The sequence below is a fragment of the Hetaerina americana genome, unplaced genomic scaffold, assembly GCF_022747635.1.
Source record: "Hetaerina americana unplaced genomic scaffold, ioHetAmer1.1.p SCAF_1, whole genome shotgun sequence".
In the NCBI taxonomy this organism is placed as follows: Eukaryota; Metazoa; Arthropoda; class Insecta; order Odonata; family Calopterygidae; genus Hetaerina; species Hetaerina americana.
This window is the reverse complement of record NW_027286069.1, coordinates 41,500,039-41,515,071: the sequence shown is the minus strand read 5'-3', so window position 1 is coordinate 41,515,071 and position 15,033 is coordinate 41,500,039. Positions and strand designations below refer to the sequence as shown.

Here is a 15,033-nt window from a genome sequence, read left to right as displayed (position 1 = left end):
TTTATTGCCGGCTTGTGGTTGTTTCTTAAGTCTGGAATACCGGCTTCAATGGCGTAAGTACTTATCGACGGGCAGTGGAAACGGAATCTCATTCTCTCCGTAGTGTTCCGACACTTTAATTGTTCTCCTATTAATGTTTTTATTTTAGTGTTAAATGAGCTCTTGCATCCATGATTTGAGCTTTACAAACTCAGCCCTAAGGTTAATCGTTGTTCATTGGCTTAATATTTTCAGCTATAGAATAAGAAGTATCGAGAGTTTTATGATAATATCAGCAGGTATTAATGACATTGACTTCCGTTATCCGTTTACTTTGTGGGAATAACAAAGTTAATTATCAACCTTGAAGGTGAACTAGTTTTCTACGTTATTCTGTTGATTCATAGCACAGTGAAAAATATTTATGAATATTATATTGAAGATCTAGGTTTCGGTATATAGCGTCATCTTCAGGTGTCTTTGTCTTCTGAAGATGGCGCTGTACCTCAAAACCTAGATCGTCAAGAAAGATCTATACGTGGAAATACCAAGAGGTAGCTATGCCTTAAATTAAGATTAGGCTGGTAACGTTTATAGCTGGAACGCTGAACGCTGGTCGCTGGAACTTCAATGCATATTGTCATTTAGTTTGGAAAAAATATTCTTTTAATTTTGGCATAAAATACTTCGTGTATTCGAGCCACTGTTTAGAGTAGGATTGAGAAACCAAATGTATATAAATGCCTAATGTTGACATGGCACGTAACACGTTTTATTTAGCATTAGCCCGAAAACAACACAACACCGGCCTATGAACAATTATAACAATGTAGTAACATAATGAAAACTTCGTTGCAATGTTCCACAGTTAAAACTTTATTGCCGACCATGGTTTCGATACACTGTATCATCATCAGGTGAGTATACAGCCTCACCTGATGATGATACAGTGTATCGAAACCATGGTCGGCAATAAAGTTTTAACTGTGGAACATTGCAGCGAAGTTTTCATTGTCTCGATTCCACAACATCACGCCTGACTCTTCACTTTTCGTATGTAGTAACATCATGGAATTACATGAATATGATATAATTTACAGACACACAAGCCCTAGATGGAGGAAAACCCACCCAGGCGGGAATCGAACCCGCAACCCTTGGAATGGTAGACGAGGACGTTACCCCGCTGCCACCGGGGTCGGCAAGGTGACGTCCAGTTAGCCGTCTTTGTTTTGGAAGGCATCCAATTCGTCGTAAAAAATACTGCTACATTTTAAATTTTAGCTGTTTTACCGTCTAGAGATTTAAATCGAGTGCGATTTCACGTTTCATGCGAGAGAAACATTTCTTGTGTGTCTTAATTTTCCTGTTTCTGCCATCTTTTTCACGTTTTCATTTCACATATTTCCGTGTTGCTGTTCACTTGAAAGCTACATGCGCGAGTGAATGTCTGTGGCTCTCGCGTGACCACAGTAAAGAGAAGTTTAATCTGGAATAATTATATATTTCAAGGGTAACTGGCAACTTAAAACTAATTAAAACTAGCCATAAATACAAGTATGGTAATTGTAAGACTCATAATAATTCATGTGTCACTGAAGCAAATGACTGGTTTTATTCTTTTAGTGGAACTTTCAATGTTTCAACGTGTGGTATAGGCTACCACTAACGTTTTACATTTGCGAAATGTTCAGATTTTTTCGGAAGAAAGTTGAACCAGAGAAACCACAACAGGAAATGAGTTATGATAGATTTCCCACTGTTATATGAAATGTGTTATCCCTTCTTCGGCGTACTGTGCAACGTTGGCATGTGGCTGTTTTAGCCATATACCAATTTGATGGTAACCTACGAAAGGCACTTGGCCGTTTACGAGCTTCGGTGAACGAGAAGATAAGGTTATAATCAGAGTCCTCCCACTTGTGAAATTACACGGGGACTTAATGCTTCTCTCCACCTTCGGCTTTCGAACGCGAATCCGGGGTACCATTTCGAGCGGTCGTCGTTGTTAGCGAAATACATCTTCATTTGGCAATCGACGGAATCTTCATTTATCATCCGTGCTTTTCTGCGGTGGTAGCAGTGGGTCGACCCGTGGAATTCACTCCATTTTGGTGGGTGAGTAAGGGTTATTTTATTCTTTCCGGCGCGTTACAATCTCGTGCGTACCTCCCGGGTGCCCTTCCCGATTTTTTTGTTTTGACGCTCGCTCCTTTTCCGGGCGAGTGTGTGTAAAAACGGATCCGAGTGTGCGGAATCTTTAGTCAAGCGTCCTTTTGAGGAGGCAATCTGGTCCTTGTGTGAGTCTGGAGAAAATACATAACAAGGGAGATGGGAGATGAGGCGAGAAGTGAGGCAGAAAGGGGGAGAGAGGGGCGTAGCCGGGGGGTTTAGAGGGGGCGGTGGGTGAGGAGGTTGGGGGAAGGCAGCGAGATATAATGCTAACAGTTTCCGAGCGTGCGAGAGCATTCTCGAAACCACTCCACGCCCACGAGGTGTGGCTGCGGGAATGAAGGTTTGTGAGAAGTTTCTCTGGATGGGCGGGAGTAATGTAGGAGGTGAAGGGAACCGGTGTGTTTATCTGTTATCGCCGGTCAGTGCGATACAGCGAGCGAACGGAATGAATTTATCCAATATCGACATGGATATAATTTTTGTCGTTATTCGGGCCTGATTTAGAATGAAAATAGTCCTCTATGACTCGTCTTCACAGATAACGCATGTATAAGCACAAAAGTTTATTCAGTGTTACGATACCTATTTAAAATAGAGTGAAATTGAGACTGACGCCTGATGTAGATGTTAACATGATTTGATCACCCTAGGGAATAATTATTAGCGGCTCTCTTAGCGCAAAAAAACTCGATAGTAAACTGACTCAAAGGGAGGTGGATAAAACTGCTATGCCTAAGACAATGTCAATGAATTATTAACAAATGTTCAAAATTTGCTAGAGGTAGTGAGGATGTTGCGTGGGCATTTGATAGTTTGACATCGTTCACGACAGTATAAATGGTGCTCTTTCTAAGTAGATTTTCTCATCAAAATGTCTTAGTTTGCATAGGTTATATTTTTTAATGAGATACAGTAACGACAGTATTCATTTACATCACAAATGCGTCGGAAATTTCGCGATTCCTAATTTACATGCAATTGCGATGCTCAAGTTCGAACATCTTCTGTACGCTTCCCAATGGGAACCGCGGTTCCTATTGGCAAGTGTGGAGCATTGGAATGTGATGGCCCTCCTGCGGAATGGGGAGCGAGTGAGAATCGGGATGTGTGCTCTCCTTCTTCGCCACCTCCTTTCTTACAACGCGTGCGGACCAGGAGGAGCGGAATGGCCGTCGCTGCGTTCGTGCAATGTGGGCCTGCAATGAATTCTCCCTCAACCCTTCCCGTTCGCTTTCAAAGTAAAAGGAAGGGAGACAGGTGAAGCAACGTAAAACATTGGCGGACGGAAGCACTGCAAATAATTGGGCGACCAGTGCATTAGTGTCGGTTGTTTGGATCGCAGGGGGAGTGAAGAGGGAAGGACTGTTATAGGGTAAGTTGAGTGTATGGGTGGGGCGGGTCGCAGAAGAGATTCTCACCCGGAGAAGTGAAGGGGCTAGTTGGCGGAGGGGAAGAGGACTCTCACCAAAACGTCTGGGAAGGAGGAAGAGTCGGCAGAGTTCGGAGTAAGCGAGAGGGAAAGGGGATGGAGATGGCAAAGATGGGGAAGACGAGCGAGTCGAGTCGGTATGAAAGGGAAAAATGGGAAGAGGGAAGTATGAGAGAGTGGGGGGTAGGGAAGAGAACTCATCGGCGTCGTCACAGCGTTCTTATCGATTCACCCCGCCCCCACGTTCTCGAAACCCAACCCTCGGCCTACCCTTTGCCCCTTTCCACCTACTCAGCCAAACCTTTCTCCTCAATCTCCCTCTCTTTTTGTGCACATGAAGTTCTCTTTTAGCTACATAAATATTTATCACATATGTATTCAATCACACCCTCGCATTTCTATATACTTGCATGTATGCATATGGGTATGAGTGTATTTTTTAAGGTAATCCACCGATTAAGTTAGGTTTTGGATTGACCCAAGACATCCTACTCTATAATTAGTCTCTCTTTATCTGTGTGCTTCCATATAGATAAATAAATAGTACGTAGTTGAAGAGGGGCCTGTTTTAAAGTAGGTTTTTGGGGTGTTTTTTGTTAAGAGAGACGAGAATATGGTAGTTTGTACCCATCCAAAGCCTACCTATAATCATTATGCCTACATATATATATATATATATATATATATATATATATATATATATATATATATATATATATATATATATATATATATATATATATATAAAATATCTTCGAAATGGAACGCTCATCGGCGACACACAAATATATAAAAACACAGATGTAGATTTTTAGAATATAGAGACACAAAGAAAGGACACTCACAATTTGTTATTTTACGTTTCGACAGCACGGCTGTCGTCTTCAGAATGGCGTTCTCGGGGAAGAGCGGAGAGGGTGCCGATATATATATATATATATATATATATATATATATATATATAATTTATGCATACTCATACACCTAAATATTCCTCACTCCCTGCGATTCTCATCTCAAATCCTTCCCCTATCCCATTGCGCACCTCTTCTTCCTTTATCCCCTCCACTGTCCCCTCCCCTCCCCTAGGCCCCGCTCAGCGTTCGTGACGGCACGGAACGAGTTATGCGGTTCGGCGAGGCAACATAGCCTCCTCCTCTTTTCCCTCCCCGTCTTGCTGGTCCCCATTCTCCCTACATCTTCCACTCCCCCCTCTGCCGCCGCGGTTCCAGAAGGGTGGGCACACACCAAACCAGCCCGGCTCGGAACGCCACGGTCACATCACACCCACCCCCGCTCCCCAGGTTTTCTCACCCTCGGCCCCCTCCCCATCCGAATGATCCTCTTGCTGCTTCCCTCCCCTAAAATCCCCGAAGGAAAGCACGGTCGTACGCACGCTCGCACTCATAGGATACTCACGCACGCGGCCGTACACACAAGAGTCGTATGTACACAAAAACGCACGCACACAGATGCGAGAGATGATGGGAAAAGGGGTGGTTTTGACTCTGCCGCTCCCCTCACTACTGCCTCTCGCAGAAGTGCAGCCGTGTCGGCCATCGACCACACCCACTATTTCCCACCCATCCCACCATTCCCCCCATCGGCTCTTATTCTCTTTCTCTTTCCCTCCCTCCACAGATCTATCTCTCTCCCTTCTTCCTCCGCTTACACTTCTTATAACAATCGCTCCCTCATGTCTCCCACACTATTTCTACAAAGAGGATCCCATCCACCTCCTCCGCCGTCTCCCGCTCCGTTCCCATTTACCTCATTTAATAAGATCTCCTCACGTAGCTTATTTAGATCTGTCTCTCACGCATCCAGAGTTTCGGGGAGGAAAGAGAAAGAAGTTTTGTAATTGGTCCGTGTTGGTTTCCGGGAGTATCATGTACAGAGGAGGTTAGTAGATATTGCGTGTGGCTTGGAGGGCAGATTTTACTGCTGTATGTACACTCACACATATAGATGTGTGTATATGTATAAATAAATCATGAGCAACCACACATTGACGCTCGCGCACACGTTGTACCCCGACACACCTCTCAGCTGACCGAGGCACTTCCCTCACTCATGGGATCCCACCACGGAGTCCACCAAGCGTAGCATAAGAACCTACATCGTTGTCGACCACCCGTCCTGCCGAAAAGGGTGTGTTAAAAAGGTGGTATGGGGGTGAACCAAGGTAGTTTAGGGAGAGCAAGGGGAAGGATTGGCGAGGGGGGCTGACAGTAATGGTCGGGATGGGAAGTAGCGAGGGAGGGCGAGTGGCAGGGCGGGGGGAGTTTTCCCGGTTGGTTTTGTTGGGGAAGGGAGGCCGAGGGGTTGAGCCTTTGTGAGGGTGCTCCGACGGTTTTGGTTGCCCTGTTGGTCCTTGGGGAGTGAAGGGGCGAGGTTGTAGGGGGATAGGGGGGTGCAAGGAAGGAAAAAAGCTTAAGGCGTGAGACGTGTAGTGCTGTCAGCCCCCGGCTTGGTGAAGGGACTTGAGGGAGGGGGTGATGCGCTCATGCCCAGTTCGCTCACTTCAGGCGAGGATCGCCGCCTTCCCTGCCGGGAGGAAGCCCAGGGGACGAGAGAGAGAATTACGAAATCACACGAATCAAGTCCAGAGGGTAGAGGGGGAAATAGATGCATCCCCCGCCTTCGGTCCATTGGAGTTGGCCGTTTGTGCTTTATTTTTGAAGTTGAATACATCTACCTCTTCTACATCCTCTCCTCCCTCGGATTTCCCAGCGAATCTGCATTCTGAGAAACAAGCCATTCGTTAGCGATGTTTTTGTTTGGTTTCCTTCTCTCGTTCATTTGTTTTTAACTTCCTTCTCGCCCTTGTTTGCGCGGAGAGGATCAGTTGGATGTCAACATTAAGCCTCCCAAGTAAAGAAAAAAAGGTTCCGCATACCGCCTCGCGCGATTGGCCAATAATACTGTATGTATCCGTGTGTGGAAATCCTTTCCTCCGTGTTTTAGGGGACGCATCTACCCTTTTATGTGCCTCATACGAGTACATAATTAGTATACGCCCAAGGAATTGCGGTTGGAAAATAGAAAATATTTGCGTGTTAATTTAATCTGTTGATCCGGTGTTGCTTATAAAAACAAGTGCAAATTGTCTAGTTCTCTCTGGTTTAATAAACTTAATTAATTGATTAAATGTCTTCCCCGAACACGTTAAACTCTGCGACTTCGGTGAATGCCCTTGACTCATAATGGTTTTCATGATAATTAATATCCGTATCAATCCAATCAATCCACTTTTCCGCTGTTGTGCATAAAACAGAATTATTATGAATCGCTACTGGGATGATTTTACCCGAGAATATTCATCACAGAGAATTGTATGTTTCCTTAGCAAAGGTCGACCATTCGTGTAATAGTCATGTGGATAAATACTTCATAATTTTGTTCATGTAGTGCACTTATTTGCCTTGGTTGTGGTACTCTTCGATTAATGTTGGTTTGAGTGTATTGCTATATATCACAATAAATAAGCGACTCTGGTGGTGTAATGTTTAACATTTCGAGTTAACCGATCTTGCCATGAGATACTTATCTGACGATTTCATATGCTCCGCTTATCAGCAAATTTTAGGATTTGTCCTGATTTATGTTAACTTGTTAAAATCTATCCTCTGCCGTTCTATCTCTCACTGTAAACCGTTACTGGTTTTAGAGCTGGATTGATTTACTGTCACGGGACGTCGACAGTCGCGGACGAGAATAGCAAAGGCATTAAGCGCCGGGTTTGCTTTATCAGAGGAGATAAAACATCGTATCTTAAACGATTAAACCAGCATGCTCTCAATAGCGACTCTATCGACTTCCATTTCTGAGCTCGTTCCTTCCCCCCTTCCCGTTTATTGTTCGACTTGGTATTGAGTGCACTGTAATAAGTTTTGTATGTGGCGCTCATATGTTAACTCGAAATGTTCTACTTCGTTGATTTGCGCATGATTTCGGAATCTAATGGTCACCTTCCAGTGTAGTCAAATGTTACTTTTCAAGTGCGGAGGAACTGCTAAAGCGAGGCCTTAGGGCGTCGTATAATGTATTTTATAGATCGGGGAATGTTTTTACATTCTCATAAGTGCATTAAGTGTATTTGTGGATTATTAAAATCGTCGCAGAAGACAATCTGGCGAGCATAGTATATGGCTTGAATTTGGTTACTCGTCCTATTGTTCTCATTCAGCGGACGGTTTTTATTACGACGGGGAGGATGTATTTAACGGTCACCCGTTGGGTCACAGGGATCTTGGGCTAAGGACGAGTGCTCGGAATAATGTTCACAAATACCTTTTTTTAACACAAGGAAGATATTCGCAGTGTCGCTAAACGATTCTCGCTTCCTTGTTTCAGCGCTAACCTCCCGAGCCCTTTAAATCGATTGAGTGTGGGAGCTCCCTCCGCTTTCTCAATTTTTTTCGGTCGGTGGGCTCGTATACTACCATTTTTCTCTTTCCCCTCAACCTTTCCTCCCACTCCGAATTCCTCTTCCAGGAGGAAAGTGTCTGCCCCCACCCCTTCTTCCTCTCCGGTATGTTTGTTCAAAAGGTGTGCGTTGCCACCTCACGGACAATGGCTGATGAGATGCGAAGAGGTCGGGGATATTGGATAATGTGACGTCGTTGTTTGTTCTTCCCAACGATGCCGGAGGCGTTCGTAATCGTCCCTCCTCCTCCTGACGACCTCCCCTCGCCCCCTCACGGAGGCGTTCATGGGTACGCATGAGAATGCGCAACGAGGTCTCGACTCGGTCGCGGGTCCAGGGCGAACGGGTGCCGTAGTCATGGTCGGCGTGACGGGATACGTGAAGTATGAAAAGCACGTTGAATGCCAGAAAGAGGGGGTAAAGGGGACGGTCGATTTCTTTCGTGGTTGTCCCTTATCGTTTTCGTGGCATTGGATAAGAGTCCTCAACATTGGCAACCTCCGTCGTAGATTACTCATTTATGCATCGCCAGTAAAGCCTGAAATGTCTTTCGGATAAGTTTGCTGTTCCCATGGCGAACGATTACGTTCCCCAGATATAGCCACCATACCTCATTTCAAATTCCGGGAAGAACATTTAAAATTTCGCTTGTAAGGCCAGAATGCGATGGAAAAAAATGGACTGGAGACGAACAAGTTTTCTAGACGTTAGCTCACGCGGTCAGCATTATGCTTCAGTTTGATTTTATCCTAAGAGAGGGAGGGGCTTCCTTTTTTTATGGTCGTATTCTTACTGGTTGTCTGGGCCCATGTGGTAGACAAATTCATTGTGTATGCGGTCGGGCCCATTTGCTTTCGTTTGATGGAGAAGACGTGGCGTGTTCTAATCGAATCTGTCGCAAATAACCTGGGGTGTAAAAATGGATGAGGATTGTATTTACTTATCCCGCGGAGGGAATCGGATGGAACACATTTATTCTCATGTCGACGCTCCTTGTGGAAGGGAGCCGTCGGTCGCCATCGTTAGCTGATAATCCACGTGCGTCGTTTCGCCAGCGGTAACGAAAATCGCAACCACCTTGCCTTCTCCCCACCCCCCTAACTCTCCGCACTCTGCTTTTTTACCCCCCCCCCCTTTACATCTTGCTATTCTCTCAAAAAAAAGGACAGTCGACGGAAGAAGAAGCCCTTTGCTCTTTGCCCTCGGAGATGACGATGCAGTGATATGGAATTATGGAGCTGCTCATCCTCCGTGCATGATTTTCATGCCTGCGGGGGATAGTTTATCCTCCCGTCTCTTCCCTACCTCGTCGAATCTGTCAGTCAGCCTCCCCTGCCGTTAACTAAGCTGCGATTTTCGTCTAAGTTCACACCGTGCCGTTTTGAGATATTTAGATATTTTAGAACCCTGCAAGCCGCCGCTAGGTGTGTGTGGTAGGGGGTGGATACACACCAGACTAATTTTGACCGGAATATGACACCTACCACGATTGGACAATGCTTTTCTGATCCCTTATCGTTAATGGAAATAATGAAATCGTAAATATATCTGTTTTACACTTTATCTCTCTAATTTTATTGACATGATCTCTCGAATCGTTTAAAGAGCCGTTTTATGGACGCCACTCCTCTCGATAGGTAATTCTACACCCGCATCCAACAATCTCCAACTCCCCTTGCTCAACCGATGAATTCGCAACTTGCTAAGTAATTTTCCGTCCGTCTGTCCAATTCGAGACGAAGCGATCGCCCAATATGTCGGTCAGTCTTCCCATATTTCCCTGCAAATGCATAATTGAACGATTGTGCCAACATATTGGATAATATTTTTCCTTAGTTCCTGCGAATATATTTTGGAGCCTGTTACCTATCTCAATACAAGACAGTCGGACCTATTTGCCGATTGGTCGCACATTATCGCAATGGCAAGGGGAAGTTGAACAGTGTAGGTGTAGAGGTAGGAAAAAAGGACCGTTCAAAACAGTAAGACGTGCGTCGAAAGTCAGCCCTCAAAGCTGAGAATTTAGGAGGGAAAAATTCTCCTTCTTGAGGTCTTTCTGCAGAAATATATCCAAAAGGTTCTTAGATTTTTTAGATATGGGGTATTTCAGAGTTTAGCAGGCTGCTGCTCCACTACTACGGCAATCTTCAGTCAAGTACGGTTGAATTTATCACCCTCCTCCGCAGCCATGAAAAATCAGCCGCCAGTTAGCTCAACGAATGCCGCAAGCACTCGCCATTTCGTGCGTAACCCCGCAAATGCTGCCGGCACTCGCCAGTTCGTGCGAGCCTAATCCGTCCCCTTTCCTTTCCCCACCTCCTACCCCATTCGCTGCTCGACTACACTTGGGTGTCGAAAGAAGCACCATGCTCCTACCTTCTCCCTCCCTCCCACCTCTTCAGGACGCGAATATGGAAAAGATGTTGTAGTTCTTCATCCTCTCTTCTTGCGGCTTTGAGGAAACCGTCCAAATTCACTCTACGTAATTAAACAAGATTCTCTCATTGCTTTCACGTTAACCCGGGTCTTAACCCGTTTAATCTCGGCCCCACCTCCACGCTACGCTTGCTTTCGTCTTCGGAGCGATGGAAGGCGGTCTCACTCACATCCCTAGCCTTCTTTTTCCATCCGTGCTGGGCGTCGACTCTCCTGGAGCTTTAAAGGATGGCTATATAAACGCGCGCGCAACTGGCGAGTGCATGCCTCGAAGACTCCGTAGCAGCATGGGGTGGTGGTGGAGGGTTGGGGTGATGAGAGAGAGGTGGCTCGAGTTGAGAGTCGGATGAGAGGAAGGAGGTGGTGGTCGGATGGAATGAGGTAAAGGGAAGGTAGTTGAGGGGAGTCACATAGTGAAGCTTGTGGGGGTGCGGAGGAGGGGTAAGTTTGGTGAGGAGAGGGCATGTTTCCTCTGGAGGTGATAGGGAGCTTGAGTGAGCGAGTGAAATGCGGGAGAAGGGAAGGGGGAAGAGGTAAGAGTGGGAGAAAGATAGGTCTCGTATAAGGTGAGGTTGTCTTATATGGACGGAAGAGGTGGGTCGGGGGAAGAGGGTGAGAGGCACTGGCCTGTGGATAGTGGTCGACTCTGTGGGAAATAGGTATGGGAGGAGAGGAGGTTTTGAGTTGAGAGGGAAGGAGGAAAGCTCTCGGGTGGATTTGGATGTGAGGAAGTGAGCTGGAGTTTGGGGAGGGGAGGGAAAGAAGAGTTGGGAGTGGAAAAGAGGTCGGTGTGTAGGGTGAGTGGAATGGGACGAAAGAGGGGAAATTGTCGAGTGAAGAGGGGGAAGAGCGCCGAGTAGAGATACCGTGAGGGGAGTGGTGTAGAGAGAGAGGGAAGGAGGGAGTGAGTGAGAGAGAGGACGGAAGGTTGTTGGGCAGAGGGGTACTGGAGAGGATAGACCTCCGCGTGGTTGGTGCCGAAGTGTAGGCGAAGCTACCCGAGAGTAACCGAAGCCGGGCCGCCCCGAGCCGTCACCCCAATGTGATGGGAGGAAGAAGAGGAGTAGCAGGTTTTGGCGGGGGGGCCAAGCTTTTCAAAGGCATGGGGGAAGTGCCGCGGCGGCCGAGGAAGGCAACGTAGCTGGCGGGCGGGCGAGCCGAGCGAAGCGGGCGGTACGAGCGAATGAAGCGTCGACGTCGCCCCCGTCGTGCCGTGCCGGGGAGAGAAAAGTGCACTGTCCGCCGCCATAGCGTGGGCGAGAAAGGACGGATTCGGTGGTGTTTTAGACAGTGACCATAAAGGACTTTTTCGCCGTCTTTCCTTCCCTTCTTCCCTCCCTCACCATCCCTCCCCCACCCGCCTACATATCCCCTCCCTCAGTTCGCGACTCCCCCTCTCCCTCCCCGCGGCATATAGAACTACCTCAATCAACCCCTCCCACCCTATTACTCCATCCCCCCTCATCCTGTATTTTTTCTTCTCACCCCCTTACCCTCCTGTCTCTCCTTCCACGAGATCTTATCTCTTCCCTCTCCCTTCTACACGTATTCGTCGTGCTCTTTTTTTCTCCCCTCCTTTTTTGCCAGTGGATAAAGTGGTGTAATGGAGCCGCATGAAAGAAGCTACCAGAGGTTTGTTCAGCTCGCTTTCTTTTATTCCCAAATTGGTTCGTTTTTGACGAAAGCAATGGTTTCGTCAAAATTATGTTTCGCGCGAGGTAGAGGAAGATGATGAAAAAATCATAACCAATAGGCTGTGCTGGCCGTAGTTGTTTATTGATTTGTGTTGTGTGATATGTGCTTGTGCTTTTATGTAATAGTCAATATGTTTTTTAGTAGTTCCTTATTTACTCCTTGTGGTGTCGTTTTTCGATGTATGAAATTGTTGGGTGCTTAATAGGGCATTGCATATACGTGTGAGTCCATGCTTTTGGTTGTGTGGATAGTATTTTACTTCGTCTTCGCTCTACAACCTGTGCGTGGCGCTTTTTCTTTGCTAATATATCGAAGAAAGACGTAGAGGCCCTTAGGAGTAAGAAGAAGGATCTGTGCTTGGATTTTTTAGGCCACTTGGATTTTGTGCGCACCAAATGGATTATTAGACATATTGGAACCTATCTACGGATTTCCGCCAGGGATTCAAGTGATAAAAAAGTGACACGTTGGATACGCACGCAGAGGAATGAAAATGTTACGCGGAGCGCAAAAGAGAATACGCCGTTGCGCTTCGTGCCAAAAGGGATAAACATCTCGGCAAACTCATCGCTCATTGAATTTGATGTGCCGCCAATTGGATTGGAACGTGAGGGACGGGAAAGAATCACGGAGAAAGGATAAATTTCCCCAGCCAAGAGGTTTCTCATTAATTGAAGCATAGGTAAGCAGATCCGTTTCCCCTTCCCCTGACCTCCCCAGGAAATTGGAGTGTGTTTCTGTCTCGGTTGGAATCGAGATCATCCGGCGAGGAAAAGAAACTAAATAAAAAACATCCCTTTTGTGTGGACTACCACTTCTCTTGCTTCTGGCCGTGAGAAAGGGCGAAAGGTGGAGGAGCCGAGTAATTTGTTGTGCCCCAACATAAGATTATCTAGAATGAATTGGAAATTAGGAGAGGGGTGTGTAGGGGGGGATGAGATCTCAATGGAGGGGGGGGTGTTGAAGTGAGGTGGAGGGGGATTTGAGAGGATCGTGACCGCGGCCGGCTACAAGGCACGACGAGTGAAGGGTTTCTTCCCCCACCACCGCTCCTCGTTTAGGCTCCCTCACACCCAACACACCTCGTCACCCATGCGCCACCTTCAGAAGATTGGCCGCAGGGGCAGGAACTCTGCCGGGAGGAGGAGGCGGTGCTCGCGGAGTGGGGAGGGAGGGGACAGAGATGGAGGGTGTTGCTAGAGTGGATTGTTAAGAGAATTGGTTGGGATCCGTCTCGGCGTCAGCGTGAGTGGATTTCCCTCGTTGCGCCTCGCTCATGTGCACTCCCTTCCACGTGTGGTAGGGAGGTTGGGTCTTGTTTTTTTTTTCGAGATTTCATTTTGCCCCAGCGCACTTTTTCTGTCGTCACTCCTCAGTCGTCGCGAGAGCCATCGTTCCACGAAAAATCCTTTCCCATTCACCGCAGTTAACTCCTCAGCACGTCTCCCGCCCCCCTCCTCCATCCATCCGTGGATAATCCTTTCTCTCCCTCCCACATATAACCTGACCGCCGCACCGCTGCCCACCCAAAATGGTAGGGGTGTTTTTTTTTACAAATTAGGAGTAGTTCATACAAGAGGGGAGAGTTCGGTGAAGTCGAGAAGGGGGGGGGGCATAATTGGCGCGAATGCGTATGTCCGTGTGCCCTTCGGTATATTCTTCATATCCTCTCTTTTGCCGCCTCCACCTCTCGACCTTTCTTTTCCCCCCTAACATTCCGCGTTCATCCTATTTCCCTATTCGCTATCCTCATTCCCGACTACATTACCTCGCGGTTAGTTATCCTCCCACGCGCCTCTCCCTCATCCCCAAGTTCTGCAGGAAATCCACTAACCTTTCCCCCCCATTCTCCTGTCGCCTACCCCCTATTGTCTTTCTTCCGCCCTACCCCTCAGTCATTCTGCACTCCTATCCCCCCTCATCCTCGCCCTTTTGCCATCTCTTCTCCGCTCTTCCTCTCGCTTTCTCTCTCTCTCTCTTTCGCTCGTCGGTTTTTGGGGAGTGCCCAGCGGCGAAGTTCGATCCACAGAGGCGCAGGAAGCCATTTTGTATAGTTCTGAGTCACAAAGGAAAACCCTCGTGGAAAGGGACTGCTCCCCCCTGCTTCGACATCCCCCTCCCCGCCACCTGATCCTCATTTATGCCTGGCGGAGCAATAGGATAAATTAGGCGCATTTATTTAAAATTTTATTTTTGGCACTGGGGCATTAAAATTTCTTTGTCGCATCGGTGTTCTAAATCATCGTGGTCGAGGGATTTTCACAGCCCATCCAGTTCGGGCTTTGTAATTTCTAAAGATTCTAATGTTGTTCATTCGTTCCAGTTAAACCCTAATTTACCCTAGTCTAACACATTTTGCTTTTCATCGTAAACCATTGTAAATCATTTGTCTTTCGTTTTACGCTTCTTTAATGAGAGTAAATCTCATTGTAGTTATGTTGCCACAGGGAAATGAAAATGTTTTACATAGAGCGGTTTCCCTTATCAATTGTGATAGCAAAGGATGGGAATCTGCTGAATGTTTCTTTTGTTTGATATGTAGTTTAATTTTTGAGCAGTGTGTGTTTTTATTTATTTATCATTCATTTTCCTGAATTTCAGAGAAACATCTTTTTATTTGTTTTATCCAAGTATTAATGGGAATGAGACTAATGATGGAATTACTTGTTCGCGTAAAAAAAACAAATCTTTAGGGGATTACTTTTTCTGTTAGGAAGGGGTGATTTATAGTAAAACTACTGCCTAGTGATGTTCCGTGGTTCATGGATGGAAATGTAATTTGCTTTCAAAGTTATGAAAATCGACCGCCGAAGCGGTTGTTCAGCGTCTCTTTTCATTGCAGGTGGATCTCGATTTCCCAGAATAGTGGCTGTAACACCCACTCTTCACC

At 46.6% G+C, this 15,033-nt stretch overlaps 1 protein-coding gene across 5 annotated transcripts in view; it reads left to right on the top strand.

Moving 5' to 3' along the window:
* Positions 1-15,033, top strand: part of LOC139690993 (zinc finger protein 608-like) — a 133,580-nt gene that overhangs the window by 28,652 nt on the left and 89,895 nt on the right. For 2 of the 5 annotated variants that reach the window (XM_071588726.1, XM_071588710.1), the window contains exon 1: positions 11,363-12,080. The exons of 1 other annotated variant lie outside the window; for it this stretch is intronic. The gene's annotated coding sequence lies outside the window, so the exon portion shown is untranslated. Of the gene's footprint in view, positions 1-11,362; positions 12,081-12,525; positions 12,826-15,033 lie in introns of those variants that run through there. 2 more of the 5 variants (XM_071588701.1, XM_071588718.1) reach the window with 1 other exon arrangement.